This window comes from Miniopterus schreibersii (genome assembly GCF_964146895.1).
Source record: "Miniopterus schreibersii genome assembly, chromosome: 11".
Taxonomy (NCBI): Eukaryota; Metazoa; Chordata; class Mammalia; order Chiroptera; family Miniopteridae; genus Miniopterus; species Miniopterus schreibersii.
This window is the reverse complement of record NC_138111.1, coordinates 31780098-31788610: the sequence shown is the minus strand read 5'-3', so window position 1 is coordinate 31788610 and position 8513 is coordinate 31780098. Positions and strand designations below refer to the sequence as shown.

The window sequence follows — 8513 nt, the reverse complement described above, 5'->3', positions numbered from 1 at the left end:
TGAAAATGTGAAAAATTCACATAACCAGGCTGTGAGCACTGAGAATGAGAACTGTCTTACCCATTTTCCTATCCTCAGCACCTAGCATTGAACCTGGCCCACGGTCACTATCTGCAGTTCAGCAACAATTCTGTGACACCAACCAGATGTCCGTCTTTACATTTTCTACCCAGAGTTAGCACAATCCCACAGTTCAGGGGCTCTGATCCAGCAGATTGCCCCCACATCAGATGTTAGCCACAAGTCTCTGGTGTCCCCAAGCTACCTACCTATACATCTGCCCAGCTGGATACCAATTCCAGTGTTCTCACAATACCCTTCAGGTTTGATAATTTACAGGAATGACTTACCATACTCACTGAAAGCACTATACTTACAATTAACATTTTATTATAAAGGTCACAGCTTAAGAACAGCCAAATGCAAGAGATAAACAGGGCAAGGTTTGGGGAAGAGGAGTGCAGAGCTTCCAGCCCTGTAGACTCAGGTTATGCCACCCTCCCAGCAAATTACACAATATATTCAACCCAGAAGCTCTCTGTGTCTCATTGCTTAGAGGTTTTTTTAATTTATTTTTATTTATTTTATTATTATTATTTTTAAAAATATATCTTTATTGATTTCAGAGAGAGGAAGGGAGAGGGAGAGAGAGACAGAAGCATCAATGATGAGAGAGTCATTGATTGGCTGCCTCCTGCATGCCACCTGCTGGGGATTGAGCCCAAAACCCAGGCTTGTGCCCTGACCGGGAATCGAACCACCATCTCCTGGATCACAGGTCAATGCTTAACTGCTGAGCCACGCCAGCTGGGCTCATTGCTCAGTTATTATTGAAGTTTCACTAGGTTGGCATGACTGAATCACTGGCCACATATTTGAATTCAATCTCCAGTTCCCCTCTCAGTACCCTTGGAGCTTGAGGGGTTGGAGAGGGCAAATTTTCAACCCTCCAGTAATGTGCTTGGTCTTCCTGGCATGGCCAGCCCCTCCCTTGAAACATCAAGGGGCCCACTAGGAGTCACCTTGCTAACATAAACTCAGATATGGTGGAAAAGGGTTTGTTATGAATAACAAAGGACACTCCTATCATGAAAATTCCAAGAGGTTTTGAAGTTCTGTGCCAGGAACCAGGAACAAAGACCAGTCATATTCTTTATCACATCACACCACCTGAGACACATTTGCCAAATTGAATTGAGTTGGCTACCTGCAAGTTCCTATTAGTCACTTTATAAAAATTAAATGAAAGGGTCTTCAATTCTAGGATCAAAATGCTCCCACTGCAAGTAATGATCTTTAAGCTCTTCCTTGAACATCCATTTAAAACACAGCTTAAATAATTCCCAGCTGAAAGCCTGAATTTAAGTCCCTTTTTAACAACAGGTGACAGGAAATGAATTCTGCCACCCGAGATGGGCAGTTAAGGCTTTAGTATATTTACTACTAACATTTTTCTATCACCTTTGAAGTTGATAGTGTAGGGAGGCCAAATACCTCTGGTCCAGACTGGGTGAATTTACTGCCCTGCCTGCCAGAGTACATAGCAAGCACTTTGAATTTTATCAAGGTAAGTGCACAGTAGAATAAAACATCTTGTGTATCTGACCAGTGTTGTTTTTAACTATGAAAGTGGAATAAGAGGAAAGAAATGTGTGTGCACTTACTATGTTTCAGGGCCTATATTACTTTGATTAGGAGAAAGAAACTCTGCCAGGAAAGGTTTGCTTTTGTATGGAAAAAAATTTTTTAGATAGGTAGATGAATAGGTAGGTAGGCAGATAGATTAATAGATAGGTAGATTAATAGGTAGCTAAAGATTTATATTTATGTGTACACACATATGTGCAAATATATGAGTGCATGTATTTGAATACACAGGAAGTCAGTGAGCTTTTTTTCTGCAAAGGGAGACAAATATTAAATATTTTAGGCTTTATAGGCCATCCTGCCTCTGTCACAATTATTCAACTCTGCTACTGTAATGAGAAACATCCATAGATATTAAATAAAGAAACAGTCATGGCTGTGTTCTGATAAAAATTTACTTATGGACACTGAATTTTAAATTTTATATAATTTTTATGTCACAAAATAATATTCTTCTTTGTTTTTTTGTCAACTATTTAAAAATGTAGAAACCATTTTTGCTCTCAGGCCAAACAAAAAGAGGCAATAGGCCTTAGGCTGCTGGCCCTTGTAGACAACAACGGTTAATCTAGTGATGATGTCTCTTGGCTCAGGTTGAATGATCTGAGTGAACCTGCATTAGCTGGGGACTCTAACAATCGAGTTATTTGAATTACACTGGATGTTAAAAGCTATCCCCATAAATAGTTTTATCTCTCAAACTCTCCAGGCCACTCTCTCACCCTGCTCCCCTCTCTCTGTCTTTTGTCTCTATCTCATTCTTGAAAGACAAGAGGGAGGGGTTTAATGGCAAATGTGCCCCAGATACATCCAACATTGACTGTTCATGCTATTAATATCGAGGTAACATAGCTGATGACAGCTTCTTTCATTCATTCATAATTCATGCCCCTGTTAAAGGGTATGTGATCTGATGAGTTATACATATTCCACTTTGAATATGTTAATCTTGTCAGTTTATATCACAAGAAAACCACAACTTAATTCTTTCTTGACTGGGGAATTAAGAGAGAAAATGCCTCTGTTGGGTGCTGAGGGTGGGGGGTTAGGAATCCCAAGACCAGGAAAATACCCCTGATTTGAAAGATCAAATCCTGTTCAAAACTCAATCAAACCATCTCTTAGAGATTCTGTCCAAATCAGTGGTGGGTGTCCTATGGCAACAAGGCCATATTTTTTATGAACTAGCTTCAGAGTTTCAAGAGATAGCTTTCCTTTACAAATATATTTCAGGCAGTGGTTGTATATTTTAAAGCAATTTTTAACACTCTGTTTAAGTGAATAGGTTCATCAATCAGAAAGCCTGAAGGCAGGTGGGGAAAAAAGGGCAAAGTGTTTTTTTATTATTATTATTTTTATTAAAGCAGGAGAAATATCTGAGGCCCGAGGCTCAATTTGTGAGGAGCATGATCCACAGGACTCCTGCTCAAGGCAGGCGGCTGCTGAGACACTTCAAAAGATCATCTTTATTGCAGAACAATTGCCTGACCCAGTTTCCTGGTCAGCCACACGCTTTTGTAGAAACTTCAGGAGCTGATGAAAGAGCTCCTCCAAGTTAGCCTGTGCACTTTCATCTGGGGCTATCGGGAGGGGGAATATGAAAAGGTTCCCGGGTCCCTTGCATTTAGCGCTACCAGGTCCACTGGCACAGAAGCATAGAACGAAACAAAAGAGATGAGCATGTTTAAAAAGGTAGTGTCTAACATCACGGCAAATGTGCTTGCTAATAGGGTTTCTAGAAGACAGATGTCTCTCTGCATTCACAGTCTCTTGCCTATCAAAATATTTTGATATCATAATAAAATTCCACCGTAAAGTACATTTTGGCCATAAGTAAGGATTCACTGCTTTGGTATAAAATATATTCTTCCACTTAGTCTTATGTCTTCTTGAGAAACAAAAAAATCTCAGTGCATAAGCATCTAAACAATATTTAATTTGGAATTCCGACATGCATCATAAAACTAACATAAAGGGCAACAATGTATGTTTTAATGATTTCAAGGGGAAAGCACATTTCCACAAACAGCTCTAAGTTAGATTCCATTCATTGCATGCTGGAAAATATGACATCTTTAAGCAATGAGGTCTTCAGCTTTTTATTTTAAGAAAATGTGTACTTACATTTATTTATAAAAAGAATCTTTCAAAAGAGCTATTCGGTTTCAGAATTTCCTCTCCCAGTTGTTTTTTTTTTCCCTTTCGGTACATTTTGGAGAATGTCATCTGGATTCATTTTTAACCCTACCTATTGTATAAGTTTTCCAGGGCTGCTGTAACAAAGTACCAAAAGTGAAATGGCTTAAAACAATGGAAATCTACGGTATCACCATCTTAGAGGCTAAAAATCCCAAATCAAGGGGTCCACAGGGCCACCTTCTCTCTGATGGCTCTAGGGCAGAATCTTTCCTTATGTCTTCTAGCTGATGGTGTTCTCTAGCAATCCTTGGTATTTCTTGACTTGTACATAGGTCACTACAGTTACGTGGTCATCTTCTCCATATGTATCTTCACTAGTCTTCCCCTTTGCAGGTCTTTCTCTGTGTACAAATATCCATTTTTCATAAGGACACCAGTCACATTGAATTAGGGCCCATCCTAATGACCTTGTTTTTACTTGATTACCTCTGTAAAGACCCTACTTTCAAATGAGGTGGTATTCTGAGGTACAAGGTGTTAAGACTTCAACACATCTTTTTTGGGGGGTGGGGACACAATCAACCCACAACACCTGTATTGTTATGAATTTGACGTAATAACATTTTTGTTAAATAAAAAAATGGTACTATTTACAGTGTGACTGAAAAAACTCAACAGCAGGAAAGAAAGAAGGTGCTATAATTCATAAGTTATTTCCAGTTGCCTGAAGCCTTCACAAGTTGGAGTAACTGCCCACAAATGCAGCTTGGTCCAATTAACTGGACTAAGGCTTGGTCCAGTTAACTGCAGAAGGGGGACAGGTCTGGATGTCTTTATTGCAAAACTTTTTCTTGAGGTTCTTAATAATAGTATCTGGACACTCATCCTGACCCTCTGTTAGAATTCACTCCAAGGCCCTCTAGGTCCCACAGTGGTTACAAATGAGCCAGTACCAACAGAACAGAGAAGTCCAATATGCAGCTCTTCTACAGACCCTCTGATGAAACATCCCTCCTGGCTGACACTGTGGCATTGGGAGACACCGTGGCTCACAGACCCATAAAGCCTTTGGCATGTGCAAGCCAAGAAGAGAAGCCTTAAAAGAAAGCAGACCTGCCAACACCTTGATCTTGGACTTCTAGCCTCCAGAACTGTGATACTGTATAATTATTTTTTGTTGTTTAAACCACCCAGACAGTGGTATTATGTTGTAGTAGCCCTGGCAAACTAGGTATATATAGCAGATAGATAGGCAGATAGATTGATAGTATCAGGGCTAAATAAAATTAATACTTTTCCTCCCACCTTCTAAGTTCCTCCTATTGGGCCAATAATTAAATTAACAGACATTATCAGGAAAAAAGTCAAATTTTAATACATGTGCATGGAAAATTCACATAAGCATTAAAATTCCAAAGACAGTGAGGCAACATTGAGTAGATGGACAAAGGGTAAAAAGGGAGTGAGAATGGAGTCTTAGAGTTCAGAAGTGGGAATGGGTGATTTACAGGTAGTTGAAGCAAATTCTTGCTGGGTGACTCAGAAATAATGGCACTCACATGAGGTACCTATCTGACAGGCTCCTTTCTGAAGCCCTCCTATGTACCGTACTTAATTCAAATTAGGCTAAGGTGAACATCATCAATCTAGTTTCTTTTCCTAAAGCAGACTTTTCTACCTGAATCTCTTGGGTAAGAAGTGGGGAGGTCGAAGTTTTTTCTGAGTCTTGTTTCTTAACAAACAGCTTAAAATCAATATCCCAAAAAAGCATCTTCAGGTTGACAAAACTTTGGTTCCTTTAAATAGATAGATAGATGATAGATAGATAGATCTTGTATGGAGGAAATAGTGATTGTGTATAACTAAGGATGTAAATTTCCACCAGGCTGGATGGGAGCACAATCCTCAATGATCTCTACATGAAGAACAAACACAAGAATCCCAGCAATATATAAAAAGTAACATTATTTCATATTCACACATCAGGAGACTGGCTGGGGTTTAGTTAATCTTGTCTGAACTCATTTGACTTGGCTCTAGTTTGCAAGTTAGGTTCAGGTGTGGCATTCTTCTGGTACTAGCATCTATGGGTCATGTTCTCCTCATGGTGATGGCAGAAGAGAGCAGACCAACCATGATAGCTGTTTTCAAGCCTCTGCTTGAGTCATGTCCACTAACATCCCCTTAGCCAAACGGTCCTCAATTTCAAGCTCAAAGACAAGGGTGGCTAAATACACTCCATTCCCCACAAAGCCATGGTAATGGTGTGATATGCAAAAGTACTTAAGGGGGAATAAAGAATTAGTTTAATTTTTTGATCTACCACTTTTATGTTCCACCAGTGTATTTTTAGCAGTTGAGCGACCATGGACTTGGTCTTAATAAATAAACTTTAGACTAGATAAACCTCACTAGCCAGTATATCTAAAATAATTGTCGCTGACAACTTTCTGTGAAACTGTCACTTCTCATTGCTGAGCGTGTTTCCACAAAAAGATAAAAGTCTTTTAACTAGAATTACATTACAACACAGCAGCCACTGGGCCCACATAGCGTTTTGTTTATTTGTTTAATTAATTGCAAATATTTGAAAAAATTTTACATTAAAATTCAGTTTCTCCTAATAAACTAGAGAATCTTACAACACTGAGCATCAAGGCAACAGTCACCAGAAATGAAGTTGCATCTGCTCCTTTAGATACTGCCGTCTCCTAATGTCACAGTTCCCACCGAGCAACTTCTCTTCTTTAGGCAATGTGCTTGCCTCCTACTGGTGCTTGAGTTTAGACCCCCAATCTAGACTGTCCAGCTATAACATTCTGAGATTCTAAGTTGAGAGAAGATATACTCCCAAGAAAAACTTATTTCCAGTATTGGTCTTCAAGCAGTCTCTGTGTTTGACAATGTTTATATTTGGGGAGAATTTTTAATTACAACTTTCGCTTTATACATCAAATTTATTCTTTCCATTCTTTATTCACAATCAGAAGGGAATCTGAGCCACAATACTCCAGATTTCCATGTAGAGATGTTCTCTTAAGGGTGATGCTGAAGGCATCCTACTCTAGGACTGGTTGGGAGCCCGTCTTGTATAGAAACACAGATAGAGATCTTTTCAGAGCTCTTCCCTTTCCACACAGCTTCCTCAATCCATTGGCAGTCCTGTCAAAAGAACCATATCCAAACAGCTGCCTAACCATTGAAAGCAGCCTGTCTTTGGGGCCAGCTGTGGTAATGAGTGGGCTTTCAGACATGTTCTGCTCCCCAACGCTTCATTCACCATGAATGCCAGCTCTAGGAGTGGTATCTCTCACAGACAACCTCAGAGAAAAGACCTCAGAACTTGGAAACAAAATTGCAGACAGGAAGGCATACCCTGGAGCAAGAGTTGAGAGATTTAAAGACAGTTGATATTATTATTGTTGTTTACTGATTGGGGCTGGGTAGCTGCCCCAGAAAAGAGAGAGAAAAGAGGGTGGAGGGAGCAATATATAAGAGAGACCCAGGAAAGCCAGAAGTACCATGAAAAGCAAGTTGAAGAAAGGGATTGTACCCTTTCCTTCTTTGACCCATTCGAACACTGATTAGAATCCTATGTAAAGGTACCCTTCCTGGAGCTGGAAATAACATTTCCAAGACTTCTGTAATTAAATTTATTCATAAATTCTTTTCTCATTTAATCTTTTTAAATGTCTGATCTTATTTATGTTTTACCCTTAGAAAATCGTATTTTGACTGGACTGAGACTTAGAGGTAGAAGTTCTCAGAAAGACAGCCTCTGTCTCTTGGCTCTCTTTCTGGCATTTTTCTTTGGCCTGCTTTCTTCTCTTGGCCAAAAGGTTATCACAATCTGCAGTCTTGTCCTTATTTTTCTTAATACGCTGTTTCTTCAGAGCAATACATTGACATTTGTGTTGAAGGACATGTGGGTGACAAAACACTGAACCTTGAGCACTTTGATCCTGGGTTTCTTGCCTTCTTTGTTCAGGGGCATTATCTTCCCTAGAGAGACTGAAAACTTGCAGATTCTGATAGCTCTTCAGGGTCCCCGGCCACAAGGCATAGTAGTTATCAGTCAGGAAAATCCTTCTCTTCTCTTTTCTTTTCTTTTCTTTTTTTTCTTTTTTCTATAATAATCAAGTTGAAAACACTCAGATGGACATCTACAATGCCACCTTGAACAGATTCCCACTTTCTTTTTCTGGTTCTCTTTGGTCTATAACAAGAATGGCCCCTACCCAGTGGCAGGCAGACACAGCGATGGGTCAAGGCAGCCCATTTCATGGGGAAACTGTTTGTCATTCCCATCACTGATCTGAAGCCCACAATCTTTCCACTCTTCACCCAGAACATCCAAAGCAACTTCTGTGCCCATATCCTTCCCATAAAGGAATGAAGTTTACATTCATCATCCACTTCATTGAGTTTCTGGCAGCCAGTGGCTGGGAAGGAGATGTTCAACTTCATCCTAAAGCAGCTGATCACCACCAAAATGGCATGAAAAAGAGCTTACCTCATTTTATCTTTACCATGATCCTTTACTGTGCATAACTATCCCATTGTATGTATGAGAAACAGAAGCTCAGAGATTTTTCTAAAAGTTGTTCATTCCATAAATGGTAGAGGCAAGATTTGAAACTGTCTCTGCTGTCCCAGACCAGGCTCCTTCCACTGCAGGAAATCTGCCTTCTTTAGATAAATAGATGGGGTTGGAACTAAGTTCTTAA

General features: G+C 39.7%; 1 pseudogene across 1 annotated transcript; it reads right to left on the bottom strand.

Moving 5' to 3' along the window:
* Positions 1 to 7502: 7502 nt before the first annotated feature.
* LOC308564078 (small ribosomal subunit protein eS6 pseudogene) lies at positions 7503 to 8253 on the bottom strand (annotated as a pseudogene). The gene has a single exon. The product of its transcript is annotated as a small ribosomal subunit protein eS6 pseudogene (transcript).
* Positions 8254 to 8513: the final 260 nt, after the last annotated feature.